This window comes from Podarcis vaucheri (assembly GCF_965113315.1).
Source record: "Podarcis vaucheri genome assembly, chromosome: Z".
Lineage (NCBI taxonomy): Eukaryota > Metazoa > Chordata > Lepidosauria > Squamata > Lacertidae > Podarcis > Podarcis vaucheri.
The window spans coordinates 24,366,021-24,393,895 of NC_138758.1; the positions used below are offsets into that span (position 1 = coordinate 24,366,021).

Genomic DNA, 27,875 nt, shown 5'->3' on the forward strand with positions numbered 1-27,875 from the left:
AACAACGATTTTATATTTGATTCTGGGCTTTCCCCCCTGCCATATGAAGTTAGTCCAGTCCTTCTTCCATTGTTTGAAGTGATTCATGTTTCCTAATACAGGTAGGTAATGCACACCTTTTTTGGCCAGATTACGTCACAAAAATTAGGGTGTGCATTAGAGTTGATGGTGCCAGCAAATACTTTTTGGGTTTCAAGGTTCTGAAAATTGAGGTGCACGTTAGATTTGATGGCACATTAGATTCAAGTAAATATGGTACATCATTAGGCAGCTCCATCCTAACAGGGTCTAGAGCAGATGCTGTCGCTCCTTCTGTAATGGATCACTAGACCTGTAGTTCACCTGCCACTAATGCCCCCAACTTAACATGGGTCTAATAGGGGTACTGTCTTAATTTCCCACAATGCTCCAGACAGCAAGGGCATTGTAATTAAAATGATAGCTGGGATGCTGCTGCTCAACATCTCCAGCAGGAAAGACTCCTTGGGGGGAAACTGATATGGGAAGGAGCCCGATAGAGGACAGTTTGAACTAGGATTTTTTTAGGGGGCGGAGGGGGAGTCCAAGGGTGGCACCCAGTGGTAGCAGAGCACAGTTAGCAGAAAATATGTTGCTTATCTAATAATTATAGTTGTTGTTGTTATTATTAGTTATTGCTGTTATTATTGTCATTATTATTTTTACTATAAGGTCTTAGGGCAAGTTACACCAATTTAAAATACAAAACATGTTAAGGGTACTGGGAATTGTAGCTCTCTGAGGGGTGAACTATGGTTCCCAGGATTCTTTGTGGGGAAACCCATGTGCTTTAAATAGATGACTGTGTACACAGCCAGAGAAAAAGAACAAAAATCTTGTTGGCACCCTGCCAGGAAGGAGAAAAGCAATTATGTGGAAAAGACCCACACATCCTGCCTCATTTATGCATAATTCACATGCAGCCCTTAGCTGTGTGAGTGTGTGTGTGCTTGTGTGCACATCACACTATATAAAAGGCTCCCACACAGATGAAGCTGCATGTGAAGGATATTGCAGAGAATTGTCACACAGAGAAGCGAATTAAGCAACTTGTTAAGCATCTTATAAGAAGGGGGGGGGAACCACCCTGTAAGAGAATTCTTCTTAAGACGATCCCAGTGGGATAAATAATAGTAATCAGCTGCAAATAATGTGCCTGAAAACAGCTCTCAAATAACCCCTTGTTGCTGCTGCTGTAAAGATCTGGTACTATGCATGTTTACTCAAAACAATGGAAGGTACCTTATATCAGATCAGACTACTTATCCATCTAACTCAGTATTGTCTATTCCTGTCCTATTTTCTCTCAGATTGGGGTCGAGGGTGTGGGGTGAAATGTTGCAGCTGTAGGGACTCACTTTTAGGATGGAGGTGTCACATCTCAAAGAGCAAGGGCATATTGTGCAACAGATCAGTCAAGGCTATTAGTAACATCCAACCCAATAGTTCTTTACAGACAGGTACTGATAGGTCAGGACCTTTGAGAGCTTCTGGTGGCCATTGTTAGTGAGAACAGGGACTGCTGTTACCTTAACAGCATGCTTAGGTGTTCTAAAGGCTGGCTATCCCATTAGTCCTGCCCCCCCCAGGAGTGGTGTGCTCATTTAAAGAGCTAGTAATCTGTTCCGTAACTCGTGGCTTCTACAGCCTGGAGGCAGCAAGTACTGCCTTGTCCTATGAACTGGAGGAGTTAAGCAAGGCCACATCTCTGGTCTAGATGGTCTGAGAAAGTAGGAGTGATGGCTCGGCACGTGATGCCCCTTTTCCCTTCAAGTCTGCCCCAATGGAGGATCTGGTCCTGAGAACAAAATAATTCCAACTGACATTGGATCTCCAGGGTCTCAGACAGAGTGCTCACCAATCACCTGGTACTTGATCCATATTTTAACTGATGATGCTTCACAATTTAGCTTTAGCACTTATCCTCCCCATTAAGTGAGTCAATTCAGTGTGGCTTACTCTCAAGTAAATTTATGCAATATTTCAGCATTAGCTGCATTTGACTGTCCTTTCAATCAGCAGCTGGGAAAATGGCATTAGCTGGGAAAATATACTAGTAGCATATATACTTATTCGGGAGCAAACCCCACTGAATGTTGTGCAACTTACTTCTGAGTAGACATGCACAGGAATATGTGGTTTTGTTATTGGATGGAGCTATTGGATGGAGCACTGGAAATGTTGAAATGTACCGTATATACATGTATGTGGTGCAGGACTTTCTGTTCAGCTGAGCAATTATTGTTTTGTTTGCCATTTGCCATTTGTTGTGGCTGGTGTGTGTGTGAATTTACAAAACAGCATTGAGGTCATTTCAGATGACACAATTAAAATGATAAGGGGATTCCTAAGGGAAATTTTGCTTTACATGTTTATCTTCCCTCACTTAAAAAAAAAAATTTTTTTAATACCTGCCACAAATTTCTTTATACTAATTGGGCTGTTTGCCAGCAGCAAGCTGAAAAGAGCATCTGGACATCTGCAGCAAACCTCTTTCAGTCAGTCTGCCAGGGCTGAGTCTTACATTGCTTCTGGCTATTTTCATTTTGACATGTGGTCACTCATTACTATCCTCAAAAACACATACACAAAACCAACCAGCAAAACAAAACATATACTTTCAAGTGTGTCCAAGTCTTGAGGCACATACAGCTTGTGCTTATCCAAAATGTATTATTATAGCTGGAATGATAGCAAGGGGCAAACCCTTCTCCCAATTAGAATTTATTCCTATGACGCAAGGCGGACTGGCAACAAAGTGTTGCAGCATAGAGTTCTTGAGTTGACAGTTCAGGCCAGCCAGCCATGTCTCCTTTAAGGCTCCTCCTTTCTCCATTTACCTGCCTCCCTGGGATGTTTTGGAGGCTCCTTTTTAGGTCTCCCCAAGGTAAAGGTAAAGGGACCCCTGACTGTTAAGTCCAGTCACGGATGACTCTGGGGTTGCGGCACTCATCTCGCTTTACTGGCCATGGGACCCGGCGTTTGTCAGCAGACAGCTTCTGGGTCATGTGGCCAGCATGACTAAACCACTTCTGGAAAACCAGATCAGCGCACGGAAACGCCATTTACCTTCCCGTCGGAGCGGAACCTATTTATCTACTTGCCCTTTGAACTGCTAGGTGGGCAGGAGCTGGGACCGAGGAATGGGAGCTCACCCCGTCGCGGGGATTCAAACTGCCAACCTTCTGATCGGCAAGCTCTAGGCTCTGTGATTTAGACTACAGCGCCACCCGCATCGCCCCAAGTTATTCTGCAAACCTTTACTTCTGAATGTGTTTTTTTTTTGTGTGTGTGTGTATGGAGTTTCTGGGCAAATGGAGGAGTGCTTGTGATTGCTCTACTTGATCACAAGTGTTTGTTTTGCTCCATAGTTAATGTTGGCTATAACTGGGATACTTTAATTTAAACGATTCTGATGGTTAATAAAACTAAAACAAGTGATACTATTTCTCCATTTCAATATGCCCTGTAATGAAATAAACCGTGAAGCTTTGGCACATCCATCTTTTACTTGCACACAGACACCAAGTGAGCCTTCAGGTATGATAATAAAACTTGCCCCTCTGTCCCCCCAGTGATCCAAGGAAAAGCGGCACCTTATAGGCATGCAGTCTTGGGCAAATCTTATTAAAATAATGAAATGGCAATAAAGTTCATTTTCTTTCATAAAAGCTATATTCATTGGCAAACAACGGAGCTGCCTTTGTCATTTAAAAGTCAAATTTCCCCTGCTTCTTGACAGTTTAAAATAGATCAGAGCAGTTACTCTTCAAACCTGGAGATTATTCAAGGTAAATATTAAGTCTGTAACAGAATAAGACTCAAGGCATGATTCATTGCCTCTGGCTGTGGCACTGCAGGGCACAATAGGAGCCCCTTCCTAACTATGTTTGCACAGAAGTGAGCCTCATTTATTTCAGCAGGATGTACATCAAAGGAAGGCTGCAATCCTATCGGCACTCACTAAGTAGTAAGTCCCACCAAATCCAGTTACTTTGCTAAGGATCAGGCTTCGTGTGCCTAAGATTGCAGCCTATGCTTGCAGAAACCTCTGAAGCAGGTATGCGGGTAAGTGAGGAGGATGTCACAGTAGATGCCAAGGTTCCTCCTGAGTGCAATAGGCCCGCACTGGCCCAAAGCCCAGAACAGTGCCAGCTCCAGATTTTGGACCATCCTTGGGCAAGAAAGACACCCTCTGTGGTGCCCTTCATGAACCTCTCCTCATTGCAGCAGATACATAATGGCTTCTGTCAGCCCCCCTGCTGGGTTAGGGTTGGGATCGGGAAGAAATCTGGATCGGTTCATGTTTAAAGGCAGGTTTGCCTCTGAATTTTGCAATACGGTTATCCAGCCAAGTACAAAAATGCATATACTAGGGTAAAGTGTGCATTAAAATGTACACATTTTTTTAAAAATGATTACTTTAAGAAAAACATTAAACTGATGTAGAAATGTGGAGAACTGAACATAAGACTAGGAGAAACAAAAATTGACATATTCAACACTGTAAGTGTGCACCATCAGAAGGTGCTCAACCAAGATGCTCCTTGATGTTAGCTCTGGACCAAAAGCTGGCTTAGCAAAAAAAGAAAAGAAAAAAAGAAAAAGATACCGAAGGAAGAGGTCAGACCCTTACCATAAGGTGTAGTAGAACAGTGCAAGATATCTCCCTAACCTACATGGAATCTAGGTCAGCTGCACTAGGTTAGCTGCACTCGATGTGCACAAAAATGGATTCAGGTATCTATAGAGAGCTGATTCCCAGTCCATTCAGTGTTAGACTGCAAGATATATAAAGTTGTTATAGAAAAAGATAGTGAAACGTGAAAAAACTACTGGTACTTCACGAGAATCCAGTGCAATAGGCAAAACATTTTAGCACACCAATTAGGCTTTGCAAAAACTCTTATTCTGCTTTAGAAAAAACGAGAAAAAAAAATCCTTCTAGTAGCACCTTAGAGACCAATTAAGTTTGTTATTGGTATGAGCTTTCATATGCATGCACACTTCTTCAGATTTACTTTAGACATTTAGGTAAGTGAGGTGTTAGTGTGAAGACTCAGGTCAAAGATGCTGTGATTGGGAAATGAACAGAAGAAGAATGGAATGGAATGGAAGCTGGCCCAAGCAAAGGAAGTTGCCTTATTCCGAGTCGTACCACTGACCCATCTAATGGATGGCAACAGTTCATCAGGGTTTCAGATAGGGGATTTTGCCAATCCAACTGGAAGATGCAAAGGATTGAGCCAGGGACCATCTTAATGCAACACATGCACTCTACTACTAAGCTATAGCCCTTCCCCTATGGGGATTTTAAGGTGTAAAAACATTTCATTTAAGAGGCAGGATAATTACCAATTCACTTAAGTATCAAAAAGCAGGGAAGTTAAAACACCTGGGCTTAGCTTACTAGGGCTTATCCTAGTTTGGTCCTAGTTAGATAAATTTTGCCCAGAGGATCTGACCTTTAGCTCACCTTAATAGGGGTTTTGTCATCTGCTCTGCCCTAAAGATTCCACCATCGTCTGTGCCTTTTTCCTGCTGTTAGCAAGCACCCACACAATGGTCTCTGGAAGTCTTGACTGTGCATATGATTTGTGGTTTGCTGATGAGACCATTAAGCTCATGGTCAAACAATTATGGTGCTTTGGGGTGGCGGGGGGAGGAGAGAGAAGAAGCAAAAATGATGCAATGCTGCATCAAAAACACAATTTAAAAAACCCCAACATCCCAGTGCACTGTATGTTGTAAATTCTAAATTTGTTAAAAGCAGGATGTGTTGTTTACAGCTGTTCAGTTCTACTAAATATTTGGATTTGCTTCCTCAGCGAGAGCAGGAACTGACTGGCTATAACTCCCTGCCTTGTTCAATAACTTCCAGTAATTATCAGGAAGAAAATGTAATAAATTTGTGTAATGGACTGCCCCTTTGCTATAATATACAATCAGAGACGATCAATGCTTCTTACAATAAGGAGAAGAATTACTACTGTGTTTTATTTTATAGCATTGGCAATACAGCTTTGGAAACCACAAGAGGGAGTAAAGGTAAACTCAAGTGGTCAAATTCCAGAACCATAAAGCACAGCCCAGGGCTGACAGTTTACAAAGTAGCTACACAACCAGGCATTAATGTACTACCTTTACTTGTTCACCCATCCAGCACATGCAAAATCCCTTGGTGACTGCTCTTTCACTTTCCCGTGCTTGGAAATCGGTATATAATTAATAACAATCAAGATCAACCTTTTGCCAGAAGCATTACAGGAAATATGTGGAAAGCTGAAGACAGATCAGAAAGAGTTCTCCAAAGGGGTTTGGAAACCAGATATTCTTCCATGGCCTTAATATATAGTTTTATACTTACTTAAATCAAAGGACATATTTGAGCCTTGCCTACTTATGCTTAAAGTATAATTACACGCCATATATATTGGTACATAAATGAAAGCTGTTTCTTGGTTACTTGTTATACTTTTTTTTTTTGCCTGTGGCCAAGAGAAGGCCAAGCCTCTGAAGTGTTTCAAGGATAGTGCACTGTGAACATAAAACAGTCAATTAATTGGGATAATAGGTCCCAGCATGTAATTGCATTGCTAAGGTATTATAGTTCCTGAGCTGAACTGAAATAGTATTTATTCAAGGCTGTTAGTCACCCATAGATAACTTTACTTGCCCACTGATGCTTAAATAAGTGCATCATCCATCAGTTATATTATATATGGAGGAATTTATAACAAAAAAAAATCATTATCGTGTCTCAACATTATGACAGAAAACAGTATATAAAAATTACTGAAGAGTCATACCTGCAAAACACCACTCAAGAGCATAATTCAGTGAGAAGTTTGCCCAGCTGCAGTACTTAGTCATGAGTTGCATAAATCCCAAGTTGTGCTAAAACAGATCATAAGGTTGGGTGTTCAGTTGTTACATTTTGTGTTGGATGTCTCTGCTGGAATCTAATATGTTGGGTCCAGAGAGCTCATGAGTGAAGTTCTGCTCATGGCATGTTCTAATTCACAGAAGGGTGAGGTGACTATTTCCCAAGATTCCCCCTGCACCACCAGCAAATTACTCTGGATGTTTGGAAGACCCTGTAGAACAGCTTGGGACAAGAGGGAAATTGACAAAAGCCAACTCTCTTCTCCTTCTGTGAGTGGAATATCACAGTTCCTTCAAGGCAAGGACCTTTTCTGAAGTTTAATTCTGAACTTGAGTTGGTTGGTGCATGGTCAATACATGCTACATGATGTAGTTATGGCAGCCAGCTTAGATGACTCTAAAAGGAGATTAGACAAAATGCAGGATAAGGCTATCCATGGCTACTAGATGGCTATATTGCCACCACTGTCAGCAGCCTCCGAATACTAATTTTGGGGGAACATGAGTAGGACAGTGCTGTTCCCCATAGCTTCTGACCATGGACTTCCATCGGCATCTGGCTGGCCAGTGTAACAAACTTAATGCCTCCATCATAACCACCTCATATTATAGACAAATTCTAGCCACAGAATAGGTGGCACTGTGGGTTAAACCACAGAGCCTAGGACTTGCTGATCAGAAGGTTGGCGGTTTGAAACCCTGCAACGGGGTGAGTTCCCGTTGCTCGGTCCCTGCTCCTGCCAACCTAGCAGTTCAAAAGCATGTCAAAGTGCAAGTAGATAAATAGGTACCGCTCTGGCGGGAAGGTAAATGGCGTGTCCGTGCGCTGCTCTGGTTCACCAGAAGCGGCTTAGTCATGCTGGCCACATGACCCGGAAGCTGTACGCCGGCTCCCTCGGCCAATAAAGCGAGATGAGTGCCGCAACCCCAGAGTCAGTCACGACTGGACTCTAATGGTCAGGGGTCCCTTTACCTTTACCTTATAGTGGTTAGAGTGGTGAATTTAGTTTTAGGAGACCTTGGTTTAAATTCTCTCTTATCTACAAAATGCTGCTCTGAGCTCATTGGATTAAGTATAAGCAAACAAACAATGGAAATGAAAGTTATGCATTTGAATCCACTTTTGTACAGCATAGAGGCAACCCATCACTATTAGACATTATGACTATTAGACACTGAGGGCTACTGTGGTATAGCAGCTGGAATGTTCGTTGGATCTGGGTGACCAGGGTTCAAATTTCCACTTAGCCATGAAATTCACTGTGGGAGTTTGAGCCAGTTACTATCCTTCAACCTAGTCTTCTTTGCAAGGTTGCTGTGAGGATGAAATGGACAGCGGGTAAGAAAACATGCCACCTTCAGTTGCTTGGAGGAAAGGTGAGATCTAATGCCTACACTACTACTATGACTTCTACTACTGCTACTAGAAATCATCTAGAAAGTGTAATTCAATAAGATCAATAAGTGAATGTGTATCATATACGATTTCAGCCTTAGTTTGATCCTATGAACTATAACACTTGAGGTACCATTATTATACTGAAAATTTCATGCAGAATATTGGGAATGTTGCCCCAAGTTCCTACACAGGAACACAGTTCTCTTAAGAGTACATTTTTTATGCAAGTTCATTATCATTTATCTACTGGATATGTGAGCTTTTGGTGCACTGGGCCGAATACTTAAATGCCTCAATCAACATACTTTTGTCTCCTCTCCCCTATTAAATCGATATGGACTGCTCTACACCAATGCATCATTTAACACTTAGATCCCTTACATTCCATATTATGCTCCTTGATGCTTTTCACAAATATGTCGGGGCTACACCATAAACCAGCCATGTCCTATTGAGCTTTACTGCTCTTCTGATTTTAGTAGCATCTGCAATATTTATCAGCATCTTACATGTGTTGAGTTTAACTAAATCAATAATTAAAGTATCGAGGGGTAAATGGCTGCAGGATAGAGAGCATGTGGAATTCCTCAACCTTTTAACCACAACACATGGCTTGCTTTTTCGTCTCCTGTAAAGTGTTTCATCAAATATATTCACCTCTTGCCTATATTTGGAAGGTTTATGCCATGGTCTATTTATGTGAGACATTATCTTAGCCTTCTGCTTTCACTGAATATTGAGCGCTGGTTCATATATATTAAGGAACAAATTGTATTTCCTTGACTAACTTTGTATTTCCAATTCCTTGGCTTGCTTTCTACAACTGATGCTGAAGTTTCTAAGAATACTAAATACCTGTAAAGATACCAAAGTTTTCTCAAGCTGCTGAACAAAGGAGGGGTAGTTGACATGGTACCCTTCAGAGGTTGCTGGACTGCAGCTCTGAACATCTTTGACAACTGGCCTTCCTGGATAAGGCTAATGGGAGTTGTTGTCCACAATAACTGGAAAATACCATGTTGGTTACTCCAGACATGGAGCATGGACACTGGCTAGCCCAGGACTGAAGGGCTTGCAGGGATTTGAGGAGTCTCTGGAGGCAACACTGGAAAGAAAAATATGTAGTAAACTTTATACACAAAGACAAAAGGAGACCCTCCCCCCACTAATATACAATATACAGAAAGAGTCTATGAGGCCCATAAACAAAGTAAAAAATTACTATCGCTATTTCCAATAACATTCACTGTACAGTGGTACCTTGGTTTGCAACCATAATCCGTTCTGGAGGTCCGGTTGTAAACCAAAACAGGTTGTAACCCAAGACGCGCTTTTGCCAATGGCCTCCCTACCCCCCAAAAAGGGTCGTAATAATAAAAAAAGGTTGTAATCCAAAAAAAGGAACACACACTTCCAGGTTTGACGTGGTTGTAATCCAAAATGGCTGCAAACCAAGTTAAGGTAAAGGTACCCCTGCCCGAACGGGCCAGTCTTGACAGACTCTGGGGTTTGTGCGCCCATCTCACTCAAGAGGCCGGGGGCCAGCGCTGTCCGGAGACACTTCCGGGTCACGTGGCCAGCGTGACAAAGCTGCATCTGGCGAGCCAGCGCAGCACACGGAACACCGTTTACCTTCCCGCTGGTAAGCGGTACCTATTTATCTACTTGCACCCGGGGGTGCTTTCGAACTGTAATCCAAAATGGCTGCAAACCAAGTTACCACTGTGTATATGTATGTATATTTATCATAGAATCATAGAGTTGGAATAGACCACAAGGGCCATCGAGTCCAACCCCCTGCCAAGCAGGAAACACCATCAGAGCACTCCTGACATATGGTTGTCAAGCCTCTGCTTAAAGACCTCCAAAGTAGGAGACTCCACCACACTCCTTGGCAGCAAATTCCACTGTTGAACAGCTCTTACTGTCAGGAAGTTCTTCTTAATGTTTAGGTGGAATCTTCTTTCTTGTAGTTTGGATCCATTGCTCCGTGTCCGCTTCTCTGGAGCAGCAGAAAACAACCTTTCTCCCTCCTCTATGTGACATCCTTTTATATATTTGAACATGGCTATCATATCACCCCTTAACCTCCTCTTCTCCAGGCTAAACATGCCCAGCTCCCTTAGCCGTTCCTCATAAGCCATCGTTTCCAGGCCTTTGACCATTTTGGTTGCCCTCCTCTGGACACGTTCCAGTTTGTCAGTGTCCTTCTTGAACTGTGGTGCCCAGAACTGGACACAGTACTCCAGGTGAGGTCTGACCAGAGCAGAATACAGTGGCACTATTACTTCCCTTGATCTAGATGCTATACTCCTATTGATGCAGCCCAGAATTGCATTGGCTTTTTTAGCTGCCGCGTCACACTGTTGGCTCATGTCAAGTTTGTGGTCAACCAAGACTCCTAGATCCTTTTCACATGTGCTGCTCTCAAGCCAGGTGTCACCCATCTTGTATTTGTGCCTCTCATTATTATTTTTTTGCCCAAGTGCAATACTTTACATTTCTCCCTGTTAAAGTTCATCTTGTTTGTTTTGGCTCAGTTCTTTAATCTGTCAAGGTCGTGTGTGTGTGTGTGTGTGTGTGTGTGTGTGTGTGTATAAAAGCAATCCCACAATATTCTCATCTAAGATTCAGCTTCATAGGGGAATTCTGTATATTCAGTTCATTCAGTGGCCTTTTGACTACAATATGAGTCTCTCTCGCATGTGTTTTTATGTAGCATTGTTGCAATTTATATCATACAGTACACACTTTTATGCATTCCTGTTACTATAGATTGTATTGCTATTTCCAGCAATAACGTCCACTGTTTATTATATTCTTCACGGTCCCCATTGACTTTCTGTGTGGTATTTTTGAATAGCTAACTTTATAAAAAGGAGCAAACACTCTGTATGAAGATAGAAAAACCTCAGCTCCCATTGCCCTCCTAACTAAAGTGAAAGTCCAGCAAAGAGTTACTCTTTCATCATGGTTACAGTTAAATCTTTGTAACACATGCAATAATGATTAGGAATGGTAAGCATATCTCATTAAAGGAAAAAGAAAAATCAAAGGCACACATCCTGACCATTGGACAAGCTTTAAAAACATTTGGAGAAGCTTGGTAGTTATCTTCTAGGAAGCTGAGATCAGGCTCCTTTTTATCATTTTCATCATTCTACTGCCAAGATCACATTGCAATGCCTGCATGTCAAACGATGAAACACTGGGCAATATGATGCCTCAGTGTTACGACTGCCAAGGGGGAAATTTCATCAACCTGCAACAGTTAGCCATCCCTCTCCTGGCTTTCCCTTTATTGTTCATCCCTTGGAACTAATGGGAACAGCACATGGTGCCATCATCACTTCCACAGGAAGAAAAGAAGCAAAGATAGTCATTAATAAAACAAACAAAAAACAAGACAAAACAACAACAACAACAACAACAATCATTAGAGAAAATAAAAACTGGAGACTTGAAGGCTTTCTTATCTCATTAGACAGCAGATCCGCAGAAAACTCAGAAAAATCTCGACTCCCCCTCTCTCCTGGAAGAACACGGTGGAGCAAACCATTTTTATGGATGTGAGCTGTATGGGGTGCAATCTCCAAAGCGGATCATGAGCAGCATGGCTGCTGCTGCTGCTGCTGCTGCTGCTAGAGACCTGAAGTCACATTGTGAATGTTATGCTGTTTTGCTTTCTTTCTTAATGTTAGTGGTTCAGATTTTTTTTTTCACAATCATGGAATATGAGTGGGCAACAATGGGCTGTGAGTAGGACCTTTCTCTTCCCCATTTTACTTTATCTGCTAGAAATTACTGGTCTGAAGATGATAGTATGGTATTGGACCCTGGAGGCAGCTGATCGTAGATAGATAGCTGGATAGGCAGGTAAGTACAGTAGGCAGGCAGGTACTGTATTTTTCGCTCTATGAGATGCACCAGACCACAAGACGCACCTAAGGTAGTTTTTGGAGGAGGAAAACAAGAAAAAAAATATTCTGAATCTCAGAAGCCAGAACAGCAAGAGGTGAAAGCAGCAATCCCTCTTGCTGTTCTGGCTTCTGGAATAGCTGCGCAGCCTGCATTCACTCCATAAGATGCACACACATTTCCCCTTACTTTTTAGGAGGGAAAAAGTGAGTCTTATAGAGCAAAAATTACGGTACTTCTTTGCATCAGCCACTGGCCTTTGAAATGTGAGTTAGAAGAAACAATACATACTCAAACAACTAAACAGGTAAAATTGCCAAACGAAATTAAAACACCAGTCACTGCAATCTGAGTAAAAATACAAGTGGAAGAACACTACTGAGAAACTAAAATTACCAAGCTCAATCAGAATTTTCAGATTAGCCACCTAATAAACTATAAGTAAGAATGGAGTAATTAACTCTTGAAGTTACTCACTCTGTACCAAGAGCAAAATGATGATACATGAGCAACAGTTCCAGCACTTCTGTTTCTCTCTATCTGGTATCTGAAGAAGTGTGCATGCACACGAAAGCTTATACGCAGAACAAACTTAGTTGGTCTCTAAGGTGCTACTGGACAATTTTTAAATTTATTTATTTATTTATTTTGCTGCATCAGGCCAACACGGCCTACCTGAATCGCTCTCTCTATGTCATGTACACATCTGGTTTTGCAATGTGATTCTCTTACAATGATCTTCCAGCCAGTGGCATAGTGTGTATGTGGGGGGGGGGGTACTAAAGGGGCCATTGCCCTGGGTGTATTTTTTGGAGGTGGAGCAACCAGGTGCCCCCACCATCAGAGCCTGGCTTCAGCGTGTGAGGGAGCTGTTGAGGCAGCTTCCTTGTATCCAACTGCTGCTCCACTCCCAGGTCATTTCTGACCTGGGGGCGAAGTGGAAAGTTGGCAACAGAGAGCTGCTGCCCCTCTCCTCTACTGGGCTGCGGCAAGCTGCAGTGGGCTTTTTCCATGCCTTGCGCCCCTTGGGGGTGCTCCCTGCGAATGCACCCAGGGTGGCAGAAGCATACGCTCCACCACTGCATCCAGTACTGCTGAAGGAAGTCCATTCAGTCATGCACATATATGATCAGTAGTGGTGCATTTGGTAGAATGATGCCACCCTCTCAACACCTGTGTCACCACTGTTTGCCTGGACTGGGGTGGCAGCGGGGAGGGGCATGTAGCTGCACTTGCTGTACTATCTGATTGACAGTGGCTTTCCCACTTGTGCAACCATGTTGCATTGGCTTCGCCATCACCATACTTTTTATTCAGGAAGCAAGAGCAATAAAATAAAATGCTGCCCTACTTCACCATGCACTGCTACTGTATACAATGCACCCAAAGAGGCTGTGAATCATAGGTGACAATGACACTCAAGTATAAGCTAAAGGAAAAAGCATAAGGCATTGTATAATCATTCTATTAATTTGTCTTGATGTCATTGTGGAAGTATCGTCTCAAGGATACGTTTAAGTGGGAAAAATCTTATAGCTGTGTTATAGAAATACTGTTTAGGAAGCTGATAACAATATACTTATGCCTGTATCTGCATCACCAACAACAACACAGCACATATTGAGGTCAATGAATGCAGTGTGTGTGTGTGTGTGTGTGTGTGTCTCCTGTTATCTCTCCCCCTCAAGCTTTCAACCATTTCAAATTCTGACCTTATATTGGTAAATTTAAGGTTACCTCTTCTCATTGTGCTTTCGGGTATTAATTTCCAACCTGCCTCAACTTCAGATCCAGCTTCAGAGACAGAAACTCTTTTTCCTGAAGAACATAACAATGAAAATGACATGTTGAGAGAGACTCTATAGTACCAGATTGCTTTCAAAGCATCTTTCAACACTGTAAAGTGAGAATTTGCAAAGTAGTTTGATTCTACAACAAGTGGGTCAGTAGCAAACTCTGTTGAATTCATTGGGCCTTATCCCTGGTAAATGAAGTTAGGATTGCAGTCTAAGTCAGCCTCCTCCACCCTGATGCCCTCCAAATGTTTTGAACTACAAGGTCAGTCAAACATCTGGAGGATACCAAGTTTGGGATGTATATCTAAATGTTAGGCAATGTACACATATATTTAGGCGGCACAAATGATAACAGCTTATTTTGTGTTTATTTAGAAAAAGAGGGAGTAGTCAGTCCGACTTCCATGCTGTGACCCTCCAGATACCAGCGGTTTCCAACTCCCATCAGCCACAACCAGCATGGCTAATGGCCAGGGAAGATGGGAATTGAACAATATTTGGAGGGTCACATGTTCCCCTTCCTGGCAAGATAATCAGGGAAGGGGTCAGATGGATCTTCCAGATCAGAATTCCATAGTCTGAGGACACTTCCAGACTTGCTACATTCAGATGGGATTCAGTCAAAACCAGAAAATTCACGCTGTAGAATTATTGGTGATTGGGAGGTCCTCTGCAACAAAACTACTTGCTCAAAAGTTTATATTTGTTGTGGTAAGGAAAGTGAAGGGAAAATGCATTGCAAAATGTGGGATTACCTATGTTATGAAGCAACATAATCTAACCTCCTTGCAAACAAATCAGAAGGAATGCTCATTATATAGCCAACATCATCTAATAGCCCTGCAAATAAATAAATATTTTCATGGCAAATGCTTACTAAATAGCCAACATCATTTAATCTCCCTATAAACAAATCAGGATGAATGCTCAATAAACAGGTCACCTGGAAGCATTCTGGGTGCTATAACTGAGGTACTCTGTCCTGCCTGCCAACAAACCATGCATTGGTGAGGCTCAGAACAGGGCCTGCGTTGAAGATCTGAGTAGGTGGGTAGGAACACACGGTTGGAGGTGAGCCTCAGTATGTTGACACCAACTACTTAAGGCTTCGAAGATAATGGATGGCAATTTGAATTGCAAACAGACTCAGAAACAGACCAGAGACTGGCATTAGTGTTCACCTTTAGACAATGTACACGTAATCTGAAATATTCTGGTAAGTGGGTCAAACAGCTTCCATCTGATGGCAAATCTGCTTCTTACTTTGTAACCATATATTCACAGTTTTTTAAAAATCAAAACCTTCCACATGGACTGGCTTACATAATGATTTGTAAAGTGTAAAAGGATGCACAAAGTGGTATCCATATTCAGACACTGAACAAGAACCCATTATTTGGGTCTGATGAACAGAGAGAGATAGACAAAGACAGAAAAAGTTGTGGCCTCATCACCAGCTAGCTGTCTAGAGCATAAATGGTGGAACACCAAACCCAAAGTTCCTACACATAGCATAGAGAATTATGTTTCAGCAACCCACTATGACATGTCTGCTAGGGATTTTTCAGATTGTCTGGAAACATCTGCTGTGTGCATAATTCTTTAACTATCTATCATCACCATCCTCTGTTACAATTATACCTGAGGATGCTGTGAGTAATAAAAAGGGGAGCTTTTAAAAGTGAGCTCTCGCTTTAATTGCTTATGGAGAGATGTGAGTTGAACACGGCTCGACCACAGGCTATAGGAAGAGCTCAAGCACAAGAAAAACCCAATAGGACCAAATCAAAGGTCTATCTAATTCAGCATTCTGCCCCCACAGAGGCTAGACAGATGGGAAGTCCAGAAGTAGGAGGTCAGTACAATGTGCTCTTGCTATTGTTCCCCAGCAACTGGCAGTCAAAGTCAAGCTATCTTTGACCCTGTAAATAACATACAATCATTGTTAGTAGTAGCCACTGGGCACTTCAAGTGCCCTCCATCACTTCCATAATAGCCTTTCCTTTTTGACCCCCTTCCCAATAAATTTCACAATGCAAACGAGGTGGGATTTTAATCTGTGACTATAATCAATGAAAGGTTTCATTGCCCCACTCCCAAATGCTGAACAGTTTTAATAATTGGCAATTCAACACAGGCACATTAAAATTAGGGGATCCTACACTTTACATTTTGGCATTCCTTAAGTGGGATCCATGAAGGATAAGGAGCCTGAAGTCAAGAGTGTGATCTTACGGTATTTCCATTGCAATGACTTTATCCCTTAGGCTACCAAGAATAAATTCACAAGTATGACAGATGGAAGGCAAGCTAGTCATACTGAATATATGTGTTTGATGATGTCAGCAATATAGATTATGGCTTCTATCCAGAATAAAAATGTGTGATAAAGAGGTTCATTTACAAAGGGAATTCAAGCAAGACCTTCTCAAGTCCACAATCACCTTCTGTCTGAATTGCTTTTCAGTTATACCTAATGTAGTTCATACATTCTTTCTTATTAAGTCACACAGAAAGAGGGAGATATTTCCCCCCCTCTTTTCTCGAAGGATGGTTAGTTGGAGGTGTAACTGTTGAGAAGAAGGTATTGGGACATTTAAACAAAGCTCAAGAATTCCTGGTCAGAGGTGTCATAAGTTAATGAAAATCACACAGTTGGACAAAATGACTTGGAAATGTGTCCTCGTGAATAGGTTGATAAAAGCCGGCCCTCAAGATGCTGTTGCGTGGCAATACTCCCCCCCCCATTGTGAAATGAAGACACGGGACACAGTATTTTCGGTTAATGGGCATAAAAAAGGCCACAACTTTATTGATTACAGAATTGAAAGGTATTGGCTTTAGGCATTGGCTCCTATCGACTACCCGGCATGGTGACCGGGAGGGTTGTCCACAAACCGTGGGGGGTCCTGATGGAGTACGCCAACTAGGATCCCACGGGTGTCACCGCTCGGGGGCGTGCCGGCGGCCCTTACCTCCGTAGGTTTCGGACAAGGCAACGCCCCCCGGAGTCCTCTACCGGACTACCCCTTTTATTTGGGGGAAGGTGATGGCGCTTCCTTCCCCCCCTCTCATTTGCGTATCAATTCCCCCTGCCAATGCCTAACCGCCAACACCGGGGAAGTTGTGACGTTTGCTACGAGGTAGGCGAAAAAACCAAAAGGCACGAAGTGGGCCAACTTGGAAAAATTCCTACCAGGCCCCTTGCGGCGACCAACCGAAGTCCATAGCAAGGCCAAGACTAGCTAAACCTACGGGTGGGTGGGATGGGAGAAAAAACCTCTCTGGGGTCCAGGTGGGAAGAGGGCGATCCCCGGGCGTGCCTGGCCTTAAATAGGCAAGGTCCCGCCTCCCCGGCCAGCCAATAGGCTGGCCGGTTCAGTGACACGCCCGGGGATTCCCTGTTCTCGCGCGGGGGAAGAGCCAGCCCCCGCGCGGGAGTGGGGGTGGAGCAAGCCCGCAACCCCATCTCCTTGAAGCCGGAAATGGCTTTGCGTGGCAATACTCCCCCCCCCATTGTGAAATGAAGACACGGGACACAGTATTTTCGGTTAATGGGCATAAAAAAGGCCACAACTTTATTGATTACAGAATTGAAAGGTATTGGCTTTAGGCATTGGCTCCTATCGACTACCCGGCATGGTGACCGGGAGGGTTGTCCACAAACCGTGGGGGGTCCTGATGGAGTACGCCAACTAGGATCCCACGGGTGTCACCGCTCGGGGGCGTGCCGGCGGCCCTTACCTCCGTAGGTTTCGGACAAGGCAACGCCCCCCGGAGTCCTCTACCGGACTACCCCTTTTATTTGGGGGAAGGTGATGGCGCTTCCTTCCCCCCCTCTCATTTGCGTATCAATTCCCCCTGCCAATGCCTAACCGCCACTCGAGCAAAGCTCGCCGCCAATACCTTTTAAACCTGCAACCAATCCCTAATCCCTGCAATAATGTCTCCCAACCACAAGTCATTTCCCTCATTGGAAAGATGCACGCCATCACATCTGTAGAGGGCCTCGTTGCTGTGCTGGATGCTTGGGTGGTCAATGACGCACCCGCCCAGAGCCGCCACTCTACGCTGCACTGCCCGCTCTAAAACCTTTCGAGCTTTATTGACCCCAGCCGGGTTCGCACAGTCCCTCCAAGTCCTTCTTTCCAGCAGTGAGGACCACAAAATTGTGATGCTCGGGTAAGCCACCAACAGTTCAGCCAGATCGTCAAATATGTGCCATCTCAGGTCAATCGCCTTGCGATAAGCTAAATCATTCTCCCCCAGCTGGATAACTAGTGCATCTGGGGGGCCGTCCACGGCAGCTCTCGCCATCACCAGGGGCCTGAATTCGCTCCAGCGCATCCCCCTTCTTGACAACCACTTCAGCTCGACATAAGCAGGCAAGTTTAAGTTAGGCCCCAGCCCGGTAGTCCTGGCTCGAACATTGGCCCAATGTACAATGCTGTGGCCCACTAACCAGATGTGTATCTTTTGTGATTCTGTAAGGAAACAAATAAGGAGATCGAGGTCAGGTTTGTCACCATTCTAAACTTACTTTCTTAAGTAGGCCCTGTATGCATTGGACTTCCACCGACCCAGCTCTTTTATCCTCTCCAGCGAGAGACCAAGGTGCACTGCAGTAGTTGCAGCACCAATCCTGAATGAATGAGCGGCAAATTCCCCCGCGGGCAGGCCGCAGGCAGACAAAGCTTTGCGCATAACTCTAGTAAACTGGTGTCGCGCCAAGGGGGACCCGTCGGCATGGATTAGGAAGGGGCCCTGACCACTTGGTCTTAAGCATAGGAAACGGCGTGTATCCCTAACCGGGCAGGGCCCAGTACCTTGGGCAGCTGGTAAGCGCAGTAAGGCCCCCCTACCCTGTTGATCCGTCTTGGAGCTGCGCACCTGGACTAACAATTCACTAGCCGCTAGGGTTATATCACTTATGTGGATGCCCCTCAAGCCGAGGGCGGCCCCGCCCTCGCAAACCACCTCCCCAACGCGGAGGGCCCCGAAGAAGGCTATGGAAAAGGCAGCTGAAAATAAGCGCGCTTCATACTTAGACCAGCAAATTTCGCGTAATTTTACGTGTATTTGAGCTAAAATATCATAAGTTATGGGCCTCCTCTTATCGGAGCAGGAAGGCTGGGCCCGACGCCAGCCCTCAAGGGTCTTCCGTACTATGAACTTGGCGCACGGGTCAGTGTCGAAAAAGCTTTTACAGAAATATGAAATCCCGGCGGACTGAATATTGAGGGTCCTGGGTGCCCGGCCCAATTCCTTCAGGTATGCCAAATAATGTAAGACCTCCCTCGTGGAGGGGATGGCCTTTTGGCTGACTTTAGATGATCTACTGCGAAATTTAAGGAAGTCAGCCCACGCTTTCTTGTAGGATCTCATAGTGGAGGGGGCAACTGCACCGAATACTCCCTTCAACACTTCCTGCTCCCAAGACTCCAGAGGTGTTCCGGGAAAGGCATCGATGACTGCTCCGCCTCCGGCGCTAACGAGCGGAAACGCTCCATCTGAAAGCGAGACAGAGCATCCGCAATATCGTTATTAATCCCGGGTACAAATTTGGCTGAGAAGTATATATTGTGCTCAAGACATTGGAGAATGAAGGACCGTAAAAGGTTCCCAACCCTAGGGGAACGGGCAGACTGCCTGGACAGAACCGCCACCACTGCCTGATTATCTGTGTTGAAGCAAACTCTGTGATTGCGGAATTGCTCGGTCCAAAGATGAACTGCCACCAAGATAGGGAAGAATTCCAGAAAGGTCATGTCCCGAGAAATGGGTTGACCCCGCCACTCTTCTGGCCACCTTTTTGCGCACCATTGCCCTCTGAAATAGACCCCAAAACCTAAGGACCCCGCAGCGTCCGATTGCACCTGGAACTCCGCGTTGAGTGTCATGGAATCCTGCCATAGTGATACACCGTTGTAATTTTCAAGGAATTGTAGCCAGATTTCCAGATCATTTTTGACCTCTTTGGGGAGGCGGACCCTATGCTGGGGTGCCCTTAGGCCTGCAGACAATCTGGCTAGCCGTCCGCAAAAGGGCCTGCCCGGTGCCACCACCCTGCAAGCGAAATTCAGGTGGCCCAATAGGGATTGGATCTGCCTTAGTGTAACCTTCTTTAGGGGCAGAAGCTGCTGAATCACCTCCTTGAGAGCTAACAACTTTTCTTTGGGTAGTTTGGAAGTTTGGGCCACGGTATCCAATTCAATGCCTAAGTAAATTAAGGTGGTGGCGGGACCCTCGGTTTTTTCAGCAGCCAGGGGCACCCCAAGCTCATCTGCTAAAGCCATGAAGGCGTCCAAGAGCGCTGTGCATCGTGGCTTGTCCTCTGCCACCAAAATAAAATCATCGAGGTAATGAGACACGCCCGATGACCCTGTCCTGGCGCGAAGGGCCCAATCGAGAAAGGTACTGAAGGTCTCAAAGGCAGAGCAGGCCACGGAGCATCCCATGGGCATCGCTTTGTCGATGAAATATGCCCCCTTAAATCGGAAACCCAACCAACGGAAGTCAGCCGGGTGAACCGGGAGTAGGCGGAATGCAGACTCAATGTCGCATTTGGCAAGGAGTGCCCCAGGCCCAAATCTGCGGATCATTTTAACAGCCTGATCAAAGGAGGCGTATTTCACCGTGCAAAGCTCTTGAGGGATCGAATCGTTAACGGAGCTTCCCCTTGGGAATGAGAGATTGTGGATCATACGAAACTCCCCTGGGGCCTTCTTCGGCACTATACCCAATGGGGACACGTGAAGACCCTCTACTGGAGGTTCTGTGAAAGGACCTGCCACCCTGCCTGCGCTAATTTCCTTCGCAATCTTTTTTTGGGCTATTTCAGGCCTCTCCCTAACAGATTTTTGATTTTGGGGGTCCCCGGTGGTAGGGGGGGTGGACACTGGGATTCTAAATCCCAGGGAGAACCCCTCCCACAGGTACTGTGCAGCCTTCCGGTCGGGGTACAGGTCCAGTAAGGTCTTAAGGGGCTGGAGTTTGATGGGGGAGGCGGCTAAACCCAGGTAGTGGTTATTGACGGTTAGCAGGTCCCTGATGTGCGGATCCGGGGGCACCCCTATTGCTGCTGTGGGAGAACCCCCTACCCCCCCGAAAGGGCTGTTGCTTGTTCTTGAAGCAGGCCGAGGCGGGGTGGCTACCCCAACACCGCTCGCACTCGTGCAAATACTTACAGGAGGGGCGCGAACAAACGCCCCTGTTGTATTCCCAGCATTGTCGGCGGCGCTTCGTCTCTGTCTTACCCGCCTTGGAGGGCTCCAGGTTTCTCTTCTCGATGTATGGGTTGACTTCTTGGCCCCAGAAGTTAGGATCCGTTAGATCCCAGCGGGTAGAAGGCAGGAGAGAAGCGTTTCTACGGAAATACTCATCGTACGTCAGGGCCGCGTTTTCCCCCGCGAGGGCGTGAGCCCTCCTGACGTGGGCCAAATAGGCGACTAAATCCATCGCACGCATAGGATAGGCTGCGCACACAACTCCCATAAATACTTGGTACCCGTCCAGCCAGTTCTCAAAGGTGCGCTCCGCCCTCGGCGTCCTGTACCTTCGCTTACCATAAGAACGCCTCTTCTCCCCTTTTCCCGTAAGCTTGGTTGGAGGGAGAAGGGTGAACATGTCTACGTAGTCCCCATTGAGGATCTTATTCCTCTTCTTATGGGACAAGTGGAACCCCAGTATGAAATCGGTGGATTGATGGGTGGCAACTTTAACGTCCTCCACCAATGCCCCATTCCTCCAAGACAATACGCCATTAAAGGCCTTACGATGTGAATTGGCCCTCCTTTCGTGTGCCCAAAGTGGGAGCCCATGATTCTCCTCCCCTAAAACCCAGTAGCCATCCATGGGTCCCTCTCCATCCGAGTCAGATGATGACGTACCTGAGTCATCCTCGGTCTCTGATTGTCTACTTCTCTTCTTCTTAGAGGACGTGTGCTTCTTCTTAGACTTTCTCTTCCCGCCTTGCACCTCGTCGCTAGCCGCGTTCGCGGTTACCACCGGCTGGGGGGTGCTCGGCTCAACGTGTTCTTCTTCCAGCGCGGATTCCGCGCTGTCCTCCGTAGAGCTGTAGTGTGCCTGCTGTTCCTGGAAGACACTAGGAATCCCTGGCGTTTTTGAGCCGCGGCTCCCCCTGGTGCCCTTGGCCGTGGCCGCCCCCCTGCTAGCACCCTTGGCCGGTGCCTTACCTTTGCCCAAGCTGTTGGTTGGTTTCTTAGCGGTAGCCGACCGGGAGCGGGTATTAGGGCGACACACGCTCACTGTTTCCGCCTGGCTACTGCAGCCTGCAATAGCGGGGGTGTCCTGCTGGCTGGGAGGAGTGTCGGGTATGACTTCCTGCGAAGGTTCTGGTGCTGAGGGCACCGAACCGCCGTTAGACTTATATCTTTTGTAGAACGTTTCAAAGGCCACGAACAATTGGGCAAAATCTTGGAGGTTGCCAGGCAGGGCAGGCGATTGGGCGCCACTATTGCCTGCAGGAGGAGCTGGCGGATTGGCTGAAGTAGATGCCTGCTGGTCTCCTCCAGAAGCCATTACCACTGGATGGGAAACGACTCACTAAATAAACTGGCGAGATTTGCGGACTGTGCGAACTGTGAATGCTGTAGTATCCTGTTGCCAAGTACCGCTGTCAGTTCAGTATTCTCAACCCTGGCTTAGCAGCTTACCGACTAAACTAGTTCAATAGCCTACTCACGTACCCCCGCCTCCTGGGTTTTATTTATTTATTTATTTATTTATTTATTTATTTATTATTTTTAAGTTATTATTGTATTTATTTATTTATTTATTTATTATTATTATTATTATTATTTTATTTATTTATTCTAATTTCTTTATTTATTTCTTTTATTTAAATATCTGAATTATATTTATTATCTATCTATCTGTATTTGTTTATGTATTCCAGTGTAATGCAAACACTATTGTTGAAACCAAATGGAGAATCCTATGCTGCTCTGCAAACAAACTAATTCTTTTTTTCTTTTTTTTTTAATTATATATATGCTTGCTTGGGGCAAAACTACTAAGGCCGCACAGAACAAGGAGGTGTGTCAAAGCGGGTGGGGCTGCGATGGGAGATGACCAACCTAAAATGGCCTCCGAGGCTCGAGGCTTGACACGTGGCCCCTACCGATATGGCGGCCGCTGCTACAGAAGGTCACGTCAAAAGGACACACTCAAAATGGCCGCCGAGCTTTGGCACGTGGCCCTTGCCAGTATGTTGCCCGCTCCCAGACCGCGGTAGCCCGCAATAGAGGCAAAGCGGTAAATTAGCAGGCAATAGAAATCCTCCCCGCGGCAAAAGCTAGATTTAAGGCAGGGTAGACTAGAGCCGAAAACAACAAAAGGGGGCACCTAAAATGGCCGCCAGGAGAGTGTGGACCTCCCCAAAATGGCCGAAAAATAAGCTAGGAAAATGGACTATCACTGTTCCTGAAGGCAGGCCAAACAGTGAAGCGGACACCTAAAATGGCCGCCGGGGCTAGACACGTGGCCCCTACCAATATGGCGGCTGCAGCGGCACAGGAAATCCCGGCCCCCGGACCTGCTCAAAATTGCTGCCGAGCTTGTACGCGGACTGGCCGCAAGACCGACGATCCCTATCACTCAAGGAACGCTCCTCCCTCAGCCCTCACTCCAGCAGTCCCGGGCAGGGGGCTGCGGCGCCAACGCGCACGCGCCGCAGGCGGTAGCCTCAGAATCCCGGGAAACCAAAATAAATGCCGCGAACGCACAGCCGAGAACAACGGAAGGGTACGGTAAGCAGGGACCAGGCTTTAGGCGGCCGATGAGGAGGAGGGGAAGCGGCAGGCAGACCGTTAGCAGAGCGGAGGAGAACGGGAGGACAGATGATGGTCGTGGGACGCTGGGGAGCACAGGACAACAAAGGCAGGCAGGGAAAGACACTTGCAATTAAGGGGGTGAATGAACGAAAGCGGGGAGGAGACGACCCGGGGCGGCACAAAGGGAGGAATTCAGGAGCGGAAAGAGGCTGCCGGGTGTACTTTACCCCTCTTCCTTTCCTGGAGCAAGGGCGATGTCGGGTCCCGGTGGCGCCCTGTCCTCTGTGCCCGGTCCTGGATGACTTGTCCGGCGCACCGATCACCCTGCCTCTCCTCCGCTTTCCGGATTGGAGCGATGCAAAGGGAAAAAATTCCTGCGCAGCTGCTGGCGCCTCACGACCTGCTTGCCGGTACACCCCCGCAGCACCAGTGATTTCAGCTCAGGAAGAGACCGTGGTCTCCTCAGTGATTTAGCTCAGGCGGGGGCAAGCACACGCGGCAGCCGGTAGGGTCCTCAGCAGCTGAACGCAGAAGCGAAGGCCAAACGTCCCGACGAAAAGCTCTCCAACGCTCAAAGAAAACCTCTAGAAAGAAAAAACCTCTCTGGGGTCCAGGTGGGAAGAGGGCGATCCCCGGGCGTGCCTGGCCTTAAATAGGCAAGGTCCCGCCTCCCCGGCCAGCCAATAGGCTGGCCGGTTCAGTGACACGCCCGGGGATTCCCTGTTCTCGCGCGGGGGAAGAGCCAGCCCCCGCGCGGGAGTGGGGGTGGAGCAAGCCCGCAACCCCATCTCCTTGAAGCCGGAAATGGCTTTGATGGAATACCTGTTCAAATCACAAAATGTTGTGTTAGAGGCTTCATATTTCTTCTGCTGCTGTCAGCACCACCATTAATGTATTAATGTTCCCATTTTGATAATAGTGTATAGAAATTGTAAAAGGAATTTTGCAGGGATGAACGAATCAGTCTATTACACATCTGTGCAATTTTCAGTTTTTAAAAAGCATACCCATCCCTTCCCATTTCTATATTAATCTGATTTTTTAAAAAACAACAACAACCCACACAAGCATTCACGTTTATATTTAAATAGGCATCCACACAGGCACTCACATTTAAATAGGCATTTTCCCCACCTCACCATATGCATTTCTAAACAAAAATCATCTCAAAATAATAGATTCTTAAAACATGTTGATACACTTTGTATCCAGGAACTGCATCACAACATTTGGAGAAATGTGATATGTTATGGACAGCTCCTTTCTGACCTACGCATTATGCTCAGAGTTGTAGTCAGATCAGCTTAATAATGATAATAATTACATTCCCACCCTTCACTATAAGGTCTCAGGATGACTTACAACAATGTAATAATAAAGTAATAGTCAGTTAAAACAATTTACAGTTCATTAGTATTGGAATTCACAAACAGCAAATTGCTCAAGCGTCATTAGAATTTTGCCGCTTTAACCACAGTCCGATGTTTAGCTGAAACCCACTTTCCTGCACTTTTCACCTAATAGTTTTGGTTAAGTAATCACATTTCATTCCTTTAAACACCACTTTTAATTGCACTAATTTTCTGATAAGTAGCTGCAATGTAATGGTGCCCTTTCCCATTTAAAACTTATTTCTGTGTTGCTTTGGCAGAGACTAGAGGAGTATTTTTCTTTTTACCAGATTACCCATCATTTAATAATAAATAACACTGGACACTCATTAAATATAATAATAAATAACACCGGACACTCATTAAATATTTACTGCCTTTAAAGCAAGAAATCAAGCATTTTTGAAGAAGACACCAAAAGATATTGTATTCACTGGTATTCCTCAGAGTGATGGAAGACTCTGTCATCCATTGGATGGCTCTATTTACAGAACAAAAGGGAAACAGATTCTGGCAATTGCCCCTCCAGCTAATACCCCCCCCTTCTGCCCCTCCTTCTCCAGAAAGTTGGGGGACCTGTCAGAACTGTGTGGGAGATGACATGAGGGAGGGAAGTTAGCAAGATTTGACTCCCCCTTCCTTTTAACGGAGGCTTCCCCTAGATAAAAGAGGCTTCTCTCAACACAGGAGACACTACCTGAGCTGGGCCTGTCATGAACTGCACTGAAGAACAAGACTCAAGGGCAGATTGATTGGGGCTGTGGAATAAATGTCTCCCATGTGCTTTGAGCCTAAACTGGTGGAATAAGTGTTGACTCATCACACAGTTACAGACACATTACTCAAGTTTTGAATGGCTAGCAGCAGCTGTCTGGCAGAGCTCTAAAGCAAAAAAAAAAAAAAAAGGAAAGGAAAAAAGGACCTTCTTGGTGGCTGCTCCCAGACTCTGGAATTCTCTCCCTAGAGAAGCTAGACTGGCTCCCTCCTTGCTGTCCTTTTGCTGGCAGGTGAAGACCTTCTTGTTCCAACTGCTTTTAATGAAAGAGCTGGTGCCACACTGTTTCTACTGTACTCATTTGTATGTTCTAAACAGATTTTATATATGTACCGTATTTTTCGCTCTATAGGATGCACCCGACCTTAGGATGCACGGAGCCCCTTCCATTTCTCCTGCCGCTTCGCTGAAGGGGCGCTGCGCAGAGAGGGGGAGATTTTTTTTTCTTGTTCTCCCCCTCTAAAACAAGATGCGTTCAGTGCATCCTTTCAACCTGCTCTTTGGGGCTGGCGGGGGGGGGGAGCCCGGCTTTCCCCCACCGCCAGCCCCAAAGAGCAGGTTGGGGAGCAGTGGAAAGGCTGCGAGCTTGTCGGACTGGCGGGGAAAGCCCAGGTCCCCCCCCAGCCCCAGGGACCACACATTCGCTCCATAAGACGCACAGACATTTCCCCTTAGATTTCAAGAGGGAAAAAGTGTGTCTTATGGAGCAAAAAATACTGTATGTAGGTTTGATTCTGTTAATAGGTTTGATTCTGGACAGGCGGAGTCCCCAGATCCTGCACGGTCCCCCCGTCATGTGGAATAACGACTCAAGACTGTGGGATGTAAACATAGGAGCAGTCAATGACAACATTCCTAGAGTGTACATGTTACAACATGGGGAGGGATGTCTGTCCAGCAAGCAGGTAAACTTCCTGGGGACGGACTTCCTCCGCATGTGACCAGAGGTGGGTGTGGTCTCACCTGTGCAGGTAATGACAAAAGCACAGGGCAGGCAGCCATCTCTCTCTCTCTGCCATCACCTTTCGAAGAAGCAGGATGCCCTCTTGGCTCTCAGCCAAGAGAGGAGAGGGCTATCTTCCTATAAGATAGATTCTAAGTGTATTTTATCTTTTTAAGCCTGTCTGCCGTCTGGGATCATATTGTGAACAGATCGTGAGTAAACTCTTTATACTTTTATAAAGACTGTGTTGTGTCTTGTATTTTAAGAGGGAACAAAGGGGAAATTACCAGAGTAATTATTATAGAGGTTCTAGCGAACCTGTGCACACGTTACCGTTGCGAACTTAAAGGGGAATGTCTATAAACTCTGCTGATATTTTGGGAACTTGTTAGCACAAGTTGGACAAGGATATAATTAGTCAATATATCCTCTCCTGCACCCCAGAACATTCCCACAAAGGGTTAGTGGCCCCAGTATTGCATATTTCTGCGTATTTTTGAAGGATTACATTGGATTGTGATTTTGAGTTGAGTAGTATTTTTCTGAGTTAACTTCCTGGTAAGCACATGGTCCTTTGTTCCATTGTGCAGTGGGGATTAAGCACCCCCCCTTCCCTCAGAGTTCACAGTGACCCAAGGCAGTGAAGAATTGTTTTGTATTTTGAGATTTTTGAGATTTTGATTTTAAAATTTTGAGAAATTTTGAAATTTTGAAGAATTTTCAAATTTTTGGATTTTAAGATGGCTAGAGCAGCTTTTGATAGTGATGCAAAGCTAGGAATGCCTGTGCTGAATGAGTACAATTTCATGCACTGGAAGCAGCGCTTGATAGCATGTTTAGATTATAAGCATATTTTGGAAGCTTTAAAGCCTCAACCCACAGGATCGACTGAGGAAGATTTAGCCGAGATAAGTGCTTGGAAACGCATGAACAGCGAAGCTAGACACATAATTTTG

At 45.5% G+C, this 27,875-nt stretch overlaps 1 long non-coding RNA gene across 1 annotated transcript in view; it reads right to left on the minus strand.

Moving 5' to 3' along the window:
• Positions 1-9,168: 9,168 nt before the first annotated feature.
• LOC309524129 overlaps positions 9,169-27,875 on the minus strand; it is a 208,473-nt gene continuing 189,766 nt past the window's right edge. The window contains exons 3-4 of the long non-coding RNA XR_014215811.1: positions 13,958-14,038; positions 9,169-9,407 (exon numbers count right to left, since the gene is read on the minus strand). This is a non-coding gene — a long non-coding RNA (uncharacterized lncRNA). The remainder of the gene's footprint in view (positions 9,408-13,957; positions 14,039-27,875) is intronic.